General features: G+C 36.4%; 1 long non-coding RNA gene across 1 annotated transcript; it reads left to right on the top strand.

Moving 5' to 3' along the window:
- Positions 1–546: 546 nt before the first annotated feature.
- LOC148937020 (uncharacterized) lies at positions 547–12,515 on the top strand. The gene is made up of 3 exons (XR_016138805.1): positions 547–995; positions 3,446–3,544; positions 9,257–12,515. It is a non-coding gene; the product is annotated as an uncharacterized LOC148937020 (long non-coding RNA).
- Positions 12,516–19,900: the final 7,385 nt, after the last annotated feature.

The raw sequence follows: 19,900 nt of genomic DNA, 5'->3' as shown, positions 1-19,900 counted from the left end.
GAAATACCTGAAAACGCATCTTCGCCGACAATTAATGCTAGTCAGTTTCTCTTGCCTGGAACGGTAATAAGCCCCGTGGATATAATGAATAACGATTAACTATATTTTTTTATCTTTGTACGTTTTTAAATTTTTGTCTATATCTACTTAAAATAAATTATAAAGGACACTACAACGCGTACAAATTGTTCCAAAGAAGAAAAATTAAATAAATTTGTCAGAAATTTGTTATATAAATTTCCAATTAATTAATATTTCTCAAATTAATATCCTTCCCTCTCCCTTTCTTTCAAGTCAAATTTGTTTTTATGATGTACCAAAGACAGCAAATTTTGTAATTTTTATAATTCTTTAGATAGACGCACTAAGTTGATAAAAGAATCGTCTGTCTTTCAAATCTAATCTCACATTCAATGTAAATGATTAATCATCGTGGCATAAAGGCAAATTTCACAATTTCGGAAACAGCTGATTTCGTTGCTTCGAAATGTTTGTCGATTTTGTATAACTCGCAGTAACGAGGTCGCACTTAAACATCGTGCACGTCTGGCGCAGCGAACACGATGCGAGTTTACGCCGGCTCGTATACCAGTCGCTACCGCGCTCGTGTAACAGGAAACTTACCTTAACCCCGTCACCTTGCCACACTTATTTCAAGCCGGCGTGGCGGCCATTTCCATAGCGTTCGCGTGCACAGTACGATGGGCGATTTTGAGAGCGTAAGCGGATCGTATACAGGCGACGTATGACGCGAGAAGAGCCACGCGAGCGAGCTGCCGCTGTCACTGTCGACGCCTAATGAACGATATATATAAGCCAGGGAAACCCTGCTAAGAATTCAAGATGGCTACCAGCGTCCCGAAGGATCGCGAGGGAATCCTGTGATTACATTCTTGGCTCACCCATTCTCTCGTCGTCGCCACCCACGCCAGCACCAGCACGCGTTTCGGAAGCCCCGTTACTATCGCTCGCGCCGCCGGCGCACTGCCGCTAAGGTACCTTATTTCAGGAATCTTCCGGCATGTCCTGGATAGTTTTAGAACATCCCTCTGACGTACAAAAGTCTTGTCGTTTGAACGGAAATTGTAACTGCCACTGTCGCAGCAATAATGCTCCATGATTATGTGGCTTGCGTCTTGTTAATGCCACGCTTCTCGCGTAGCTAAAATCGACTCGTTGTTTGACAATTCTCTTTTCCTTAATTTGGCAGGTCAAGTATCACAATTGTCACTAGAGTTTACTAGATTAGCGGGACGTAATGATAATTTTAATTAACGTAGAAAGAATAATCTGACGGAAATGTTTCAGACGTAATATATAATCCAATGTTTTAGTAAGATTTTCGAAGCTTTTGTGTCCGAAGCTTTTACAATAATGACAATCAGAGAGAGAAGAGAGAGAGAGAGAGAGAGAGAGAGAGAGAGAGAGAGAGAGAAAGAGAAAAGAACAATTTACCAATGAAGAAACGTCAACAAAACGCTGCGATAATATACGCGACGATAAATTGTACAATTGATTTATCGATCACAGTTGCGTTGCGTTTCCGTTCTGCGCGTTATATGCATAATTATCCGTTTATCCTTACTCACTTTGAATTCACGACAGCGATCGTAGATCGTTCTTATTTTTGGTCACAATTCGCCACATTCAATATCGGGATAAAGAATGTTATTCTCTTTCTTTTCTGTTTATCTTGGTTAGATACTATTTGGCTTATCGCGATATGTAATAATTTTAAATAGATTTCTATTACAACATTAGTCTTCAATTTTATTATTGATGTTTTTAATGTTATTAATAAAGAAATATTTTTCTAAAGCTTTTTTAAAACAAACATTATGAAGTAACGAGTTAATAAATTATCGTTATTATCTCTTTGTTAATCTCTTTGTTCATTTGGTTTTTTATTTACATATAAATTGTATTTTATTCAATATCTAAAAACTATCTCGAATATTCCAATACTGCGAATAATCCGTATCTTTATGTATATATTTATAATCGATTACTAATTTCGGGTCATCGCCGACGGCACAACACCCGAAAAACAAAACATTCGTGAGTAATTGCGTTTAATAGCTAGCGTTGTGCCTTTTTTAATTAAATCTCGTATTATGATCAATTCACTACAATACTGTGCAATATCGTATCGAGATATGAGCCATCGAAGCCGTCCTTCTCGCGATGGCAAGTCGTCGCGACTCGCGCGATTGATAGACCGACGAGAAGCGAAAGAAGCGTAATAGTTTTTTAATCAAGAATTATTTATATTGTCTTCTTTATTCAAATTGTATCTATATTAACGCAATTCTTGCACGCTGGCGATCATATTCCCTATATGTTTAACACGTGCGCGAATTCTCATTTTTTTTAATTTTACTCGATTCAGTTACGATCATATAGCTATATAATCCGAAGAGAATTTTCTTTGATTTTATCGATGTAATGTAATTTTTTTTTAGATATGTCTCGTAATATAATAAAAGCAGTAAAATAACGTAGAATGCTGGAATGAATAATATAAACGGAATAGAATATAAAGAAGCCTGATTCATACATTATAAGATTTACGCTGTACTAATTATTCGCACGGCAAGAAGACGCATAAAGGAAAATAATAGCTGTCGATCACACTAATGACCAAGATAAAAGCAAAGATAGGTAATGTATGTATGTGTGAGAATGATTGTGAAATGATACATATGAATACATATGTATGTGAATACAACTAGTCAGTTGTAGCAATCGATGCGATAAGAGCGACGTGAAATTACAACGATGAAAATAACGTCACTGTAAAATTCCTGCCGCCGTTCGTTTTCTTGATACGGTGAGAATGATCTAAAGAACGTGTTAACTATGTGGCAGCTCTGTTGTAACGTATTAATATTAATGCCGACAGGCGGATATGCACACGGTGGTTTATCGATAAATCGAGATATTCTGACACATTTGAGAAATGAAGGAAACTATACAAATTCAACGCGATAACACGTAATTGCAACAAAGTAGAAGGACGGAGATCGATAAGTTTCACGCTATTCCCCTTGAATGATTACGTCGTACGTCATCGGGTATTCACGCGCAAATGATTCCATTGTCTTTAGAATTAAGTTCTCAAGACTTCAAAAAACATGAAAACTTAAGTCACAATTTATATATCAGGTCATAAATAAAAGTATGATCGTAAATCCCTATTTATTAGTATTGTATATATTGTAATAAAGAAATACTATAATTAATGAAGAGTTTTAGATTTTATTGACTAATTCTGATGTGCAAGAATGTGTATTATTGCGATATACGAATATATAGGCAAATATATATTGTATACGAATACAAATATAAGTCGAAATATTTCGTGAATCTCTTCGCGCACGTGAAATTTCTCCGCAAATGTAACTTCGCATCGTTGTCTCTATACCGCCGTTTTTGCTTCTTTCAGATTAAATACGACTTTACGAGCGAGCTTGCGAAGCAAAGTGGTGGCCAGGAAGTTCATCATCATCAAGTCGCAAGGAGCGCTGCGTGACTCGGCCCGAACGTAAAGCGAATTTATATCTTTTACAGCTACCGCTCGTTAGCAGCATGATTCAATGACCTTTGCACTTTACTCTGTAAAAATCTTTGCACTCTATGATTCCCAAGAACAATTACGTAAAATGTTATTGCGATCAATATAGTTCAATCAATACAGTAATCAATATAGTAATAGATAAAAAACCTACATTGATTTTTTATTTTTAGCATCATCATCATCATCATCATCATCATCATCACCATCATCACCATCATGTTGATAAAGGAAAAATGATTGCAATTTGCCAAACCGAAATATCTTACATCGAACGCCACATTATCACAAATATCTGACGAAAAAAAAAATTATATTTTATATTTCGTTTTTCTTTCTTATTTCATTTCTTCTTTTTTCGACGAACGAGCTGCCAGTATCGTTCTATGACGTTCGGCACGCCTCTTTTCCGCTGTCGACCTCGATGGCTTTGCTAGTAACCGCGATTCACGATAATTCCCCCTTGCATTTTAAATACAGTAATCCCTGAGTTTCTTCGCCGCGTTGTTTATGGTAATTCCCGTTGCCGCTATAAATATTCCTGCAAATACAAAAATTGCAACCTTTGCCAGGCGCCACGGCACGGGCGATGACCGCCACTCACGCTACAGAAAATCACCCACGGATGTTGAAAGAAAGCGATATTAAAGAAGAAATGCAGTTATAATATTTGTGCGAGTTGCATATGATGCAAAAAATGTGATGAATACCAGAACATTCAGGAACCTGACGGGCGGATTAGACACAAATAATTAAAAATGTCTATATCTAGTGCCGAGTCATTTCATTACCATATAGGCGCAACCATATAAAATGCAATATAATGTAATATAATTAAATAAATCTCATATGCAATATTCTTTCAGAAAAATAAATAAATGAAATTTTAATAATTCAGTCGGTCTAGAAAATATGCGACAGATCAAAACCAATTGTTGTTGAAATACTTTTTTAAGAGAAAGACCGGTGACACGAATCTAATGGTATTAAAAAAAATATTTAAGCTCTTGTCGTATGCATAAAATCAACCATTATCAGAATCTTACAATCATGATTTATGAATCGCAACGTCGATATTTTTCTTATGCGGGAAAAAGATAAATAACGAATTTCTTTATCGTTCCATCGCCATCCGCGTCCATCGTTATCCGCTTTCCTATTTAGCTGCGACGGATTCAAACTCATTTCATTTCGCTGGGAAATGTTAATAAATACATTCGTACTCGCACGATATTTGCGACAGACAATCCTTAACGAATAACCAAGCGTAAGAAGACAAACGAGTTATCCGGTCGATTATTGTTTCCACCCACGCGGCCACACAGCTCGATCCTCTCGTCCTTTCTCGTTCTCTCTCGGGTGCTATCGATCGACAATGTTAATATTAGATGAGTGAGGCACCTGCCGCCTTCGTTCTAGCCATTGTCACATACCCCTGAAAATTTAATCGGCTTCTTCGCCCGGCCACCTCGCATTGACCTTTTTGTCTTGGAAGCAGCTGCTGCTGCACCTCGGAGTTGCCAGGAAAAAAGTACGACAGTGTCGTTGATTATTTTATGCGAGTAGAAATTACACTGTATTACGTGCTATAACTTGTCATTAGTTTCTTGTTAGTTTGTGTGAATTTATATATATATACACACACACACACACACACACACACACACACACACACATATGTGTGTGTGTGGGGGGGTGTATATTAATATCAAATATATAAATATATCTTTGACCATAATTTACCTGTCCGCTCATCTTTCCTTTTTTTAATCTTAGAAATTAGTAAATAATCAATTAACGTACGATTAAACTAAAGTATTATTGATAAAATTAACAATTGATGATTTGTTGCATTTCTTAACGTAATAAAAAAATTATATCTTTAAAATTTAATAATTTAATACCTGAAATATTTAATAATTTAATACCTGAAATATTACATCTTTCATATGTTTTTATAAAATATGAAATGAGATGTATATGTAGTTCCAAGCAAATCTCTTTATTTGTTTCTAATAATTATTAAAACTTATTAATTAAATTATTAATTATTAAAACTTTTTTGAAATATGCGAAAAATTCGAAAAGAATGTGGAAAGCAGTAAACAGTCGTTGAAATAAATTTAATTCCGATTACATAACAATCAACAATCGCAATTAAGTAATCATGGGTATTATCGAACAATTACTGGCACAGTATTGTTAATTTATTGGTATTTAAAGTAATTTATTTAATAGTATGTTGCATAATATAAATATATAAATAATGAGAGAATAAGTAGTTTATGTCATTTGCGGAAAACAGACTGTAACTTTATCTGACATTCGATATATCTTTAACGTCGTATAATAGGTTTCTATTTAAATATTGCATTTTACTGCAAATCAGGTAATTTTCCACAAGCGATAAACGATTTTTCCTCGAATGAATTTTCGTGAAATTCTGATAATCATTATCAATACATTGGAATTTTAATTATCTCTCATATTTGTCACATTTATTAGATTATATTAAAGACGTTTAAAATGTGCTTCAAGAAGCGTTGAAAAGCGTATAAAACTAGAGTAAACAAAAAGTTTATATAACAGATTAGATTTTATATTTCAAGACGTCTACAAAAAGCATCTCATATACTTTACAGAAACTGAATAAATAGCTTAATTAACAGACGCGGTAGGTCACGTTTTTTAGCGAAGGTACGCGGCGTTTCTTTTCTATGTACTTGGAAATTTTATGTCGTAGATGCTTCTTCCGGAGACAGTAAATGACTGCATGTATACCTCATTCTTTTGCTTAATTGCATTCTATTCATGCACATGCTTCCGCATAGCATTTCATATTTTCGACTTTACAAAGTTGTATGTAAAACATCTTAAACCTCAAACACGCGTTTATTATTAACGATTGTTTATAAAAAGCATATTCTATATATATATATATATATATATATATATATATATATATATATATCGCGTAACAAAATATACCGATACGTAACATTCTCGAAGTTGGTGTACACTAGGCAGAGAAATATGTGCGCACGTACGTCACATTTTTCTGTTTAATTGTCCTTAGCGCGTACGCGCCAAAAGAGAGCTAGCTAAACGCATCTCAAGATATGGTGCGGTAGTATCCTAGTAGTCTTCGGTCTCTCGGAGCTGGCGAGAATGTAATTATGAAGCGGAGATCCACGGGATGAGATAAGGTCCCGCGAGCGTGATGGATGTTTTCAGCGTCTGCTCCGCGTCTGCTCCGCATTACTGACTTACGAGCTCGCAAGTCTATAGACACGTCGTCTCTTCCTTCTCCAAGCTGCCTCGCTAAGCGATGTCGATGTATGCGCCGACGGGACGGCTATTCTATGTAAATCGCATCGTAAAGGACCCGACACCGTGGAAGGCGGCGCTCTTCAAGAACCACCGTCGCGCGAGCCTTTGGTCCGTCCTTTCTAACAGGACTATGTCCATCGTCGATGACGTTAAAATGGCTACTCGTACGGCCGTTCTAACCGAGCCGAGTTAAACATTCTGGACAGGCTTTCATATGTTTCGATACATCGTCTGGATTTTATACATCTTGTTGTATTTGAGTTCAATTTTAATTTATAATACGCGCTAAACATTACATATAATTATCAAATTATAATTAGTGCTGAATACGTGAATTTAATTTATTATCATCTCATTGAATAAAGCGATAATTGTAAAAGTAAAAGTTTAATCAAATCTATGTGACACAGCTAACTTTAAATAATATCATCTCTATCCTCGAAGCGTTTAAAAATGACTAATTAAACTTGAAATTTGAAATGTTTGTAAAAAAAGCATTTTATTTTCGGCACCTTCATTATGCATTATGCAGAGAGAGTTTAAATTGTAGCACCCGAGTAAACGTTTTTTTTTCTTTTTTTATTAAAAAAAAGTTCTAATAATATTTTTCTTTGCTTCCTGATTTGCTTCCAATGTCTTACTAATATTATGAGAAAAAGTCAAGATATTTGAATCAACGGTTCGTAGTCGACATGGAGAAGCTAATGCAAAAAGATCGTGCTTTTCATATGCATGTGTACGTATATATGCGGACGTATATAAGTTTGTGCATTGTACGAATTCTCGTAGTCCCGCCCAAGTCTGCTGGCCAATAGTCATTAGCTGGACCCATTTAATGGGCCCCCGGATATATACGCACGCACGCACGCATGCACGCACGCATTTGTCCTGCGCACGCACAGTGTATATAGTAATCATGGCGCACGCATGCAAAAGCGCTTTCGTGGAGGAGCAGAAAGACAAAGACGGAATGACACGGTACACTTTGATGACTTTGAAAACGAGGAAAAGAATAGCGCGGACATCCAAACGAGAAGAAAGAAGCGAAAGCGAGGAAAGAGAAAGTGTATTGACGGGAAGAAAAGTATGTATGGCGCGTTCTGCCGTGGTTTGCAAGCGTTTCTCGGACACCGTTCTCCAAAACGAAATGCTCGATTCGGCTACCAGCCTCATGGCCTGCGGCCACCGGTCTGGTAGCGTCTCCGGTGAGAGACGGTGAAACGCGAAAACGGTGGGGAGTCTGCACGGGAGGTAGAGGCGGGTCCGAGAGGCGGCTTTAACGCCCGCCTTCCATCGACTTTATAGCGACTGATAGCGGACGGCGTAATCAAACGGCACTGTATGTCGTGTATGTGTACGTATATGTGTACGTGTGTATATGCGTATATGTGATGTGTCGCACGTTATCATGACGTCGCACTAGCACGCGCGAATCATGAGAAGGAGTAGAGGAGGTGCCACGTGCAATTCCAACAGCCAAGTGAAGGAACTGTTTATCCAATCTTTTTAAAAAGGCAGATTTAACAGTAAGATATCAACGACAGAGACGCGGAAATACGTACTTTAACTCTAACTAAATTATAAGGCTAAGTATTCTTATTCCACGATAACTACAAAATCACATGTTATTTTTTTAAGTCATATATATATATATATATATATATATATATATATATATATATATGCTAATATCGCGGTGAATAACGTGATAGGATAAAAAATGTATACTGTGTGATATCGTGATGATTTGGAGCGTTGTATCAAATATAATATATAAACATTTACCATATTTAAAGTGACATTATGAAAGATTTTTAAGTAGCGTGCAAGTATCAGAAGAGAGACGTATTCATTATTTTGCAAATAATAAAAAATAATTTACTTCATAAGAAGTGTAAAATATTGTAGATACTTAAACATGTCAATTGAATGTTTTAAATAGCAAATCTTTGTACTTTTTAAACTGGTACAGGTCTTATTATTTCTTTCTTTTTGTAACTTTTTTCTCGTAACACTAGCAACTCCAGTATTTTGAATATAGTAATAAAGTTCTTTCAAAATGGTTGTAATCATTATCTCGTTTGTTATCATTGTTTTTAGTATCATCCTACGAGATGCATACACTGTCACTTACAGAGATCAATCCTTTAGATCTCAACACCTCTTAGACTTTTACTTTCAACGACACTGATTGTTTCAATTAAATCAATAAAGTTATTTCGAGTCGTTTCCTTCCACTACACCTTTCACTTCTTCGGAGAAATTTGCACTCTCATCTTTCCCGTGTGCACGTAAAAATTGCTTCGTTCTATCCTCTTTCCGGGATTTCAACAAGGAAAATGCTCTTTTCAGTATACGCCGCGCCGAGGAACGTCACTTCCTGGCATCGTGCAGAGAACTGCGGCGGTGAGCCGAAGCCGCAGCAGAAGAGGCAGCAACGGGCAACGACGAGCGGATATTTCAGCTGGCGGCTCCTGCTGAGATGCGGCGATTATGTTTGTCCATTAATATGCGCCGAGACAAGGCAACGAGGTCCTTTATCCATCCGTTCCTCCGCGGCGCGGACGGTGGCGGTGGCGATGGCGATGGCGGTGGCGGTGGTGGTGCAGTGAGTGGGTCTCTGGGTCTTCGGGTCTAGGGCCGGCCTAGTACGTCCTATCATTTATCATGGTATTTCACGCGCATTTTTCGTCCTAGTCTCGACCACATACGCGTTGGTATTGTAGCTTTTATTCACTGATATAAGCCAAATCGAGCAAATGGTTTGTATAGTTTATTTCAACGATGAACATGTCATATTGTTAATTTACCAACGAGTTTTATCATATACGTATAAGGTGTGCGACATGTGTGTTATTTTTATAATTAAATCAAATGAGGACTATTAATATGAAGAGAATATTTAAATGAAATCCTTAATATCTCGAATCGAATGCTTTTTTATTATTAAATTGAGGATGATAAATCGTTCAAGTCCATAGTTTTCTATTATCATTGCATTGTAATGTCTTTCTGAATTATTAACAAATAATATGAATCTCGCAATTACATGCATTTAACATCATCGAAATGCAGAAACGACTATAGATGTAACGAAGTCAATGCTTCCGAAAATTTCGCAAAGCATCTGATGAGATAATGCGGCAGAAGGTTGTTAATTATTTTGTATAGAAGGGGATTTACCGGTAATAATAATATTTCCTTTTCAAGAACGCGCGCACGCGGAATGGCACATGATTTAGTAACTCAGTTCTTAACTCGTTTCTTTTTTTTTTTTCTCTCTTGACCGGCCTGGTTCGGGCCCTACAAAGCCTGCGTCAATATGTTAATCCACAGAATATAATCCCCTCGATACGAGTTTGAAAACGATGAAGCCAAGTTATTAAAGCTCCCGAGAAACTCGTCCTCTCGTCTGCCGCCGTATCGCGTCTCCCGGCACTAGTCCCGAAGAGAAGTTATGTTCGCCGCATCGTCGTAAATATGAAATATCGAAGTTCGGATTCACGGATCGTCGATTTCATCGGTGCCACGGTGACGATGATCATTTTTTAGCATCTCTACCACTCTGCCTGAACTCTGTCTCGTTCTACCTTTTTCGGCATTCGATTTCTATGCCAATTAAAAATCTTCCTTTTGGCGATTTTACGAGACGAGACTTCGACCTAGGAATCGTGAGACTAGCCAGTCGAAAGTCAGACTTTGCTCTCCCCCCCTCTCTCTCTCTCTCTCTCTCTCTCTCTCTCTCGGAGGAGGAGGAGGAGGAGGAGGAGAAGGAGGAGAAAAAGGAGAAGGAGGTATCCGGGAATATCAGATGGATTTCTCTTTCGCAGCCGTTATCCGCGCAACGGTCAGCGACTAAAATTAAGTGAAATATTATTCTCTTTAATTTCATCGAAATTTTACGACGAAGGGCATCGTCAAAATTGTGAGAGCTGGTTTATTTCCGAGCATGCTTCTGCGTTGCAGATGCCGGGGAAGGGAATATTCCAGATGAGGCAGGAAGTGTGTCAGGATACGCCGCGTGGTTCCTTGCTTGTTACGGTTGATTGGCATTTGCATAGTAAATGTATAATGCGAGCGAATTCACGTCGCCGATGACTATGCAGATTTAGACACGCGCCATGTATTGCAATTGCGAATTGGATCAACGACCCAACCTCCTATGTATAGCGTGGAAGTAAGACGTGACAGAAACGAGGCATCTATGGAGTCACACTCGATAAGATTCCTCAAGGGAAAATCCAAAATTTGAACGGAAATGTTTGAATTAAATAGTCGACTGTGAGATTTATTTCGAAATTGTTGTTAATTTCTTGCTCGGTAACTCGATGCCGCGAACATAAGAAGATGAGCAGATATTTAAAATCGGCGAAATTAGCATACGCGTGCTTATATCGTGCGATCACAGTAGATCTGGATTAACCACAAAATTACAAATGTAAAGTCACAAAACAGATTATTTTTTTCCATTTTCAATATAGTCTGCAAGGTATGATACGTGTATACTGATCACGGTAAATTTGGATCAGCGTCCCAATGATTTTTATATATAACGCTCACGAATCGCGGTCTCTTCTCTTATATATTCAACATTGTTGCCTTTCTGCCCAAGGTTTCTCAATGGAATACCAAATCCGAATGAGAAGGCATAACAACCATTTCTTTTTGCTTTTCATCCTTTACCGGGGTAGCAAATGGCGCAGCGGATGAGAAGAGTAAGAAATGGAGAAAGTGAAAAATAGAAAAAAGGAGAGTCAAAAGAGAAGAAAGAGCAGAGGAGGCGCGGCGCGACGTAGCTTTACGCGTTGGATTTTTCAAAAAGGAAATTATAAAAGAGGATTGGAAATGAGAGGGGCGGCAATAAAGAAGAATCTTTACGAGACACGAGGTTCCCAAGGCTCGAGTCTCAAAGGGAAGAAGTAGACAGGGTCCACCGTGACATCCCAATGTTGTTTATCGAGTTACAGTATCCATAGATAAAATCATCTCATTGCAAGCATATAGGCGAAACCAACCAAAGAAAATCACCAAGGAAAGAGAGAGAAAGAGAAGAGAGAGAGAGAGACAGAGACAGAGAGAATTTGACGCTTATTAAGTAATTTTGTGAACATATTCATTTCGCTACTTACTTAAGCAAAATGTTGTAATATACATAGTTTTTTTTTTATACATTTACATGTAATTAGGAAAAAATGAAACAATTATCGTTACATTTTTTTAAATTAAAACTATTACACTACTATATGGATTATCTCGTAATATAATGATAAAATGCATTATTGTACATTTGTATATAAGTTCGCGCGCGCGTGTGCATGCGTGCCTGCATGCGTGCAAAGATACATTATACAAGTTTCTTATACGTAATTTTTGTAAAAGAGAGTTAATAATTTGACATATGAAGCTGAATTCATATGATATAAACAATAGTAAATTTATGTTATATCGCCAACTATCATATCAATGAGAGATTAATAAGCTCTCGTAGAATCTTAAATATACTATTCAGGAATATGTGTCAATTTTTTTTATCTCGAGTTTATCAACGGCAAGTCTTTAGAAAATAAATGCTTTAAGAATAAATATAACTGTTTGTTTGTTTGGAGAATTATTGCGTTGAAAGATTTAAGCATCGAGTAATATTTGCATCGCAAAACGTGTAATCGCGAGACGAATAATAAAGCCGATCTAACAGTCTAATTCGCAACATTTATGATATACATCATACTTTATTAGAAGCATAATCAAATCGCGATTTTTTTTTTTGAGATATTTGAAAGACAAAACGAATCAAACTAATTTAATTTAAGTCTGAAAAAATGCAAAAATTAATTATGGATTAATTATGCGTTTTTCAACTTTAATTTTAACTTTCATTTCCTAATTTTATCAGCAAGTATGTTGAGTAATCAAGCGAAGATGAATTTTTCGGTCGCTGCACCCACTTCGTTCTTTTTCGTTTTCTGTTTCTTTCTTTTTCTCCGCCTCTCTCTCTTTCTCCCCCCCGTCTCCCTTCTCTCTCTCTCTCTCTCTCTCTCTCTCTCTCTCTCTCTAGCTCTCTTCTCTCTCTCTCTCTCTCTCTCTTCTCTCTCTCTCTCTCTCTCTCTCTCCTCTCTCTCTCTCTCTCTCTCTCTCTCTCTCTCTCTCTCTCTCTCTCTCTCTCTCTCTCTCTCTCTCTCTCTCTCTCTCTCTCTCTCTCTCCTCTCTCTCTCTCTCTCTCTCTCTCTCTCTCTCTTCTCTCTCTCTCTCTCTCTCTCTCTCTCGCTCGCTCTCTCTCTCTCTCTCTCTCTCTCTCTCTCTCTCTCTCTCTCTCTCTCTCTCAGTGATAGGCGAATCTCCTTTCCTAAGGCAAACGCAAGTCAATTTATTTAGTGGGTCCATGTACACGCAGGTTTCGGCCGGTGAGAATATCCAAGAGGGAAGAGCACAACATACATAATGTTACACATATTACAAGCGAGTAGCTCGAATCGAGAACGCGCGCGAGCGCTCGTATGCATCGGAGCGCGTTTGTGCGTTCGTATAGTCAAGCGCATGTCAGTTGATTTAGTGTCAGATTGGTCACGGGTTGTCGCCTCACCCTCCGACTCGTCCTTTTTTCTTTTTTTCTCTTTGCTTCTCGTTTTTTCTTCTGATCGTGTCTTCGTCTCTATCGCGTTGCAATGAGAAAATAAAAAATGGGAGGGAGGGAGAGAGAGAGAGAGAGAGAGAGAGAGAGAGAGAGAATATACGTCGATCCTTTCCCTTTCTCTCCTTACAGTTTTGCTTTTTTCTATTTTGTAAAGACGCAGCTCGAGATCTTTGATCACCCCGCCGACCATCGAGCGACCTGATCATACGCTACCCCACGTCGGAAAGAAACCGATCTCTTTCTCGATGCGCTCTTTTTTCTATTCTCCAACGTTCTCCACAGAGATGATGCGATCATACGCGCAGGATACAGATCGTTAGCCGTGTTGTTTCTGCTGCGTCACTACTGTAGTAGATTTTCCAAAGTTGTTAGTCACGTTTGTGTATATCATTAGTTATTAAGACATTGATCTAAAGTACTATTTTACAAGAATTTTAGTTTTACAAATTTAGATCTAAATATCTAAATAACTAAAATTTAGTAATTTAAAATATTATATTACTACTTATTTAAAACATTAATAATTTAAATCTAAAATAAACTTTAAATTTGAATAATTTTTAAACTATGAAATAAAATTTCACAGAGACAGAGACATCTAACATTTAGTACTGTTAATATTTATTGTTTTTCAATATTTCGCTTGTAGTATTTTTAAATTTGCTATGTGTGACAAGATGTACGCAAACGCTCATTCTTGTCATATCTTTAAATAAAGTTATCATATCTTACGAGTATTCGAACAAGTCTATTGACAATCGGATTGACGACGGAAATGTCATGTTATAGAAACTATATTCATCTGTTTATAATCAATCACATTGTATTTGCTTGGTGTATCAACGTATAATTTTGCCATGCAATAATTTTATTTGAATCATCTGAATTCTGACATTTCGCACGTTGAACTGTGCGTATTATTATACATTGACATTCGGATCGACTTCTCAAAATGCCTATTTATAGACGATTTAATTGCAACGTTATTGACAACATACACCATGTCTGTATGCGTCAGTTAATCCAAATCGTAGGTACACCTTTTTTCGATAATTATTTTTAGTTTTGTTTCGATAATGTCCGTGACAATCAGTAGTCGCTTCGCAGATTTGTCTCGTACGCCGCTCAAACAAACGGTTAAAGGGAAAAGAAGTCCTTTGCTATTAATAATATTGTATATAAAATAAAATAATAGACGTGCTATCAAAGATTTTATTTTACTTTCGAGTCTAGGTTTATGACATTTTAATTGACGGTTAAACTAATCATATTTTTCAAAATATATAATTTCTATATTTACAATTTGTATTGATTATTTAAATCTGTTTCTTGCAGAGGAGTTCGAATTTCAGATTTAAATAATTTCAACAAATATGCGTCAAAACGTTATAAAAATTATCTGATTTGCGTATTGTGATTCTTGATTGATTGATTACAAATCTTTTGTTATAGTCTATTATGTTTTATTTTCAGTTTGAAATAGATGCATAAATAAATGAGTGCTCCAAAAGAAAGAAAACTGTTTCGCTGAACTGTTTCACTGACAGGTCGGATGCATCCTGCAACCCCTCTTTCGATTTTGTGATTTAGGGTATCGGTTTGAAAGTACCACTTTTCTGCCATACCACGCTACCATTCGATCCCAAGTCATTTCCACACCTAGGTATTAAGTTAGAATGAGAGAAAAGGCGAAATGGTGGAAAGAGAAGACTGACGCTACTACGAGCAGTCAGTTGGTGAACAGATCCCAGCTGTGTGCCACAAAATTGTAGCTTACTGTCGGCCACGAACATTTCGAGCGTTTAATCGCTATAATGGAGGTTTACGTGACAGAAGAAATTTTCCGCCAGCAAAGACTGCGATCTAGAAAAGGGTGAGAGAATCGGTAGCAATTATTGATGGTGCGTTCTTCGGTTTTCGCCACACGCGATTTATGTGATCGATCATAATACACACAATTTCTACTATACATGTACATATATTTTTTAATATTTATATAATTATCTATATTTATATAATTATTAAGTTCCTTTGTGATTTATTACATAATAATTGAATGTAAATGTTTATAACGTAATAATTGTCTTTCAAGTTGATGATTATCCGTGACACTATGCTTTGATTAAAAGTCATCTTCCAAATCTGCAGTTTTCATCTTGAAAGCTTATAATAAATGATTATGTTTTTAGAGACTTGTTCCGTTTTCTTATTTTTCGTAATTACAACCGATTCGATCGCATTGTAACAGACGACGAGAGAACGACGCCGCAGTTAAGGGATATCTCGCGTCAGGATGTTTCGTCGATTGTAATTATGTACAGGTAGGTGGTTTTAATAGGAAGCAAAAAGGGAAGCGAAACGAAAGTCGTCGGAGTCATGGTGGGAAATAGAATGAGAAGGAGGGGGATGACTGTTTGATGGACAGGAGGCGTCTTAGGGCGGAGAAGGCGTTTCCGAGACCTTCTTGCGTTCATTCGTTCGCCTGCTGTTTCTCTTTATTCTTTTCTCTGATATCCTCGATTCAACTTTTCATCGAAAAACGTTCAAGGAATATCGCTAATTCAGACCGATACAAGCATTGTTTATAAAAATTAGGCTCAATTAGAATTAGAATTTAATGCAGATGCACAGACATGCAATATAGCTGTTAAACGAATCATCATTTCGTAGAAAATAGCTCTTAAAATAAAAATATATTATCAATGTGTCTTTATGTCTTTGTACTGACTATGAATATTTTATAACATTCTATTACGACGCGTGTATTACAGCCATCCCTCTTTTTACACGAATCATTTTACATATCTTAATAATGTTAATTATACATAGTAAAAAAACGTAAACTCGATTGATTTTTCAATCAACGATATAAGTGACTAAACAACGAATGATTAAAAAAAGGGACTGTTTGTGCGATGATATGGATTATGTATAATGATTTGTGGTTAAAATGGATGAAGGATCGCTCGTTTGTGGTTGGAGATTGTATGACAAATTATCAATAACTTTACCGTGAGTCTAGCAAGACAGTCCAGGAAGGGGTGAGTTGAAGGAACAGGAAGACTAATGACGAGATTGATGTCGACCGTGCCATAGGAATGTTGTAAGGAGAGCTCGATGACGTACGACAGTGACAACTTGAAAAGCTTCTCTAAACGGACACGCGACAACTTCAAGTCAAAAAGTAGTTTGAAAATTGTTGAATATATATTATATTCAAGTTTATAGATAAATTATATTATACTATTACTTAAAACATATGTCGGAATCAATAATAAAGGAAAGATTGAACTTTTCTTTAAAACTATTTAAAAACTACACACACACACACACACACACACACACACACACACACACACACACACACACACAAAACAATCGTTACACGTTTAGTGATTTTATTTTGTACTTAACATCACGATATAAAAACAAATTATCTCAAGTTTGTTAAGGAAAGTTAATTTTCCATTTTTGAAGATTAATTTAGTTAGATTATTTTGTAAAATAAATCATACATAATAAAGCTGAAGTCGAGTTAAAAAAGCAAACTGTGAACAACATTTTGATTTATATATGGCTTTTCACTCTTCCTTGAAATAGCATATATCGAGAGAGAGAGAGAGAGAGAGAGAGAGAGAGAGAGAGAGGGATGGACAGAGTTAAGGGTATAAAACAGAGGATAAGGACTTAAGACTCATTTGAGAGTTAGAGTTTCACTTAAACGAGGAGTTTATCCGAAATGAGCTCGTTCCGCGGATTAAAGTGTCCCAATGTGAATGGAACTATGTAAGTAGAAACAAGACAAGAGATTTGGGATATACAGGGGCACACGCTATGCCAATCTGGGCATTAAACGTGATGCGACTCGATGTTTAAACGAGTATAATGAACGCGCACGTGGATTATGAAATAATAATCGTGCGCAATGTGAACGCTCAATGCGCGCGTGCACATTTCGTACATCGAGTACATTTATGCGCGCGCACGTACCTATGCATCGTGCTATAACTCACGGGAAGATTTATACCTCGTTCGTGAATGCCTAAAGGTGGATGTGGGCAAGGAGCGAGGATATCTCCGGTCCAGATTTCGATCGCACGGCATATCAAACTGCGCCATGACAAAACGATAAATCATGCTTGGGTCGTGCAGGACGGTGTGTAATCGAGATCGAACAGATCAGGTATGTCGTGTAACACCTTTCGCTTTTGAATATCGCGATGACAACAAAATCGGGGAAAAAAAAAAGCAAACAAATAGATATAACTTGAAGATGTGCTATTCCACAAAGATAGAATGTATTAAAGATTAATGAGCAATGTTAGAGATGTGTGTTTCGTCTGTCAATTAAACATTAAAATTATAGTTTCATAAACAAAAGTTAACAAAGTTTGTTTTACTGTATCCGATTTCCATGTTGTTCGCTTTATTCACCTGTTGTAGTGGTAACGCTACACGTGTTATAATTTAATAATTATGGGATGCGCGATGGAAGTCAAAAAATGTGCGTGCTGCCGAAGTATACGGTTATTAAAATCGCGTGATACATGTAGCAGCGATATGAGACGTATACGTGGCGGCCCAATTATTTTAAAACGTTCCTTACACGTTGATGAGAGATGTGATATAATTATATCGCATAATATTATATAATATTACAACACGATAAAATAATATTATAATAAAATAATTACACAATATTATAGTTTTAAATATAATTAGGTAACTAATGTATTTCAATATTTATAAAAACTTCTTTGTATCGTATATGTACACATTGAAGTTTGAAGTATATATAAGTATATAACTAGTGTATAATAGAAAATAATTAATGGTAACAAAATAATTTTACGAATTGTTAATTATATTATGTGTAAAAATATTTTATACATTGCGTTAAGAGCAGGCACTGACATACATTATCGAATATGGCTACGATTGTTATTAACGAACGATAATCATTTATATCACAATTAGCACAGAGGGTATTAAGAACTTTTAATGTATTTTACAGTATTTATTACGATTTCAATAATCCGTATTCTTAAAATAATTTTTTCAAGATGATCATAAAAGTAAAATATTTTATTTTTCGGGATAAGATATATTTTTCCATAAGCTAACAATCGGAGAGTCAATGCTGAAGTATGTCAATTATAAAATAGAAAAGAATTAGCGAAAAAAATGTAGATATTGATTGGATATAAAATCAGGCAAATTTCATGAAGGAAGTAAATCAAACTCAGTCAAGGCGAACTAACAGAAAAATACGATAGAGAAAAGAAATGAATGAGGAAGGAAAGAAGAGAGAAATGATCAGGAGTTGGAGCGGACCGATGCTGAAGCCAACGGACACGGTTCAGAGGGCTGAAGCGGTGGGCCGTCCCGCCTGTTCTCCGCCTGTTTTTATTTCTTTGCATTTTGGTGGTGCACCGCGGCTCGAGCAAAAGAGAGAAAGAGAGAAGGAGAGAAACAACGAGATTGGACGAGGCTCTCGCAGCCTGCGGTATAATTAAAATACAGCCGTGTGCACCAACTGCTGGCCTGTGCTGCCGTTGTGTAGTTGCTCTTCCCTCTTCTTCATCTTTATATCCATTTTCTACCTCCTTTTGATCTCCTTAATTCTCTTCTTCTTGTTCTTCTTCCTCCATCTTTTTTTCCATGTCTTTCATGTCTTCCGTTCGCATAGAGTCTGATGATTAGTATTTAGAAACGCGCGCATTGGCGCCTCGAATTTAGCAAGCGACTTTTCAGAAATTTGACATTTGATTTCGAAAATAATTAATTAAAAGAAATTTGTAAATTCATTTATAAATCTACATCAAAAGTTTATAACAAAATTATTGTCAAAGTTTTGCATGAAATATATAGTTTTTTATAATGAGATAATAATTTTAGAGCGCAAAAATCAAAAGATATTAAAATATAAAAGATATAAAGCTGATTAGCTTCTCTAGTATTTTTTTATTAATAGTGACTTTATAACTTTCTTGTTATTATAATGATTTTGACAAAATCAGTGACATTTAATATTACACTTTTTTTTATATTATCTATAATATACTATCTACCACTATCTATCTATCTTGATTTTCTTGAATAATCGTTTTTGACTCAATTCTGAATAATCCTAGCTTTAGTGATTTCGCCACATTAATTCATCTTTTCATTAAATTTCTCCTTTGAATATGAAGTGACTTTGACGCCCACGACCCAGAATGTGTTATATGCATCATAGGGGTGCTTCAAGGCAGAAGTGGAAAGCGGATGACGATAGAAGCCGAGGCAAAAGTGAAGATGAGCACTCAAAGACGATAGAGATGACCATAAAGATGCATCTCTTCCTAATAGCTATTAACGATTTA

Source organism: Pogonomyrmex barbatus, unplaced genomic scaffold, assembly GCF_055798465.1.
Source record: "Pogonomyrmex barbatus isolate J1 unplaced genomic scaffold, ASM5579846v1 scaffold18, whole genome shotgun sequence".
NCBI classification, from domain to species: Eukaryota; Metazoa; Arthropoda; class Insecta; order Hymenoptera; family Formicidae; genus Pogonomyrmex; species Pogonomyrmex barbatus.
The sequence above is the reverse complement of the archived record's forward strand: the minus strand, read 5'-3'. Positions and strand labels throughout refer to the sequence as shown.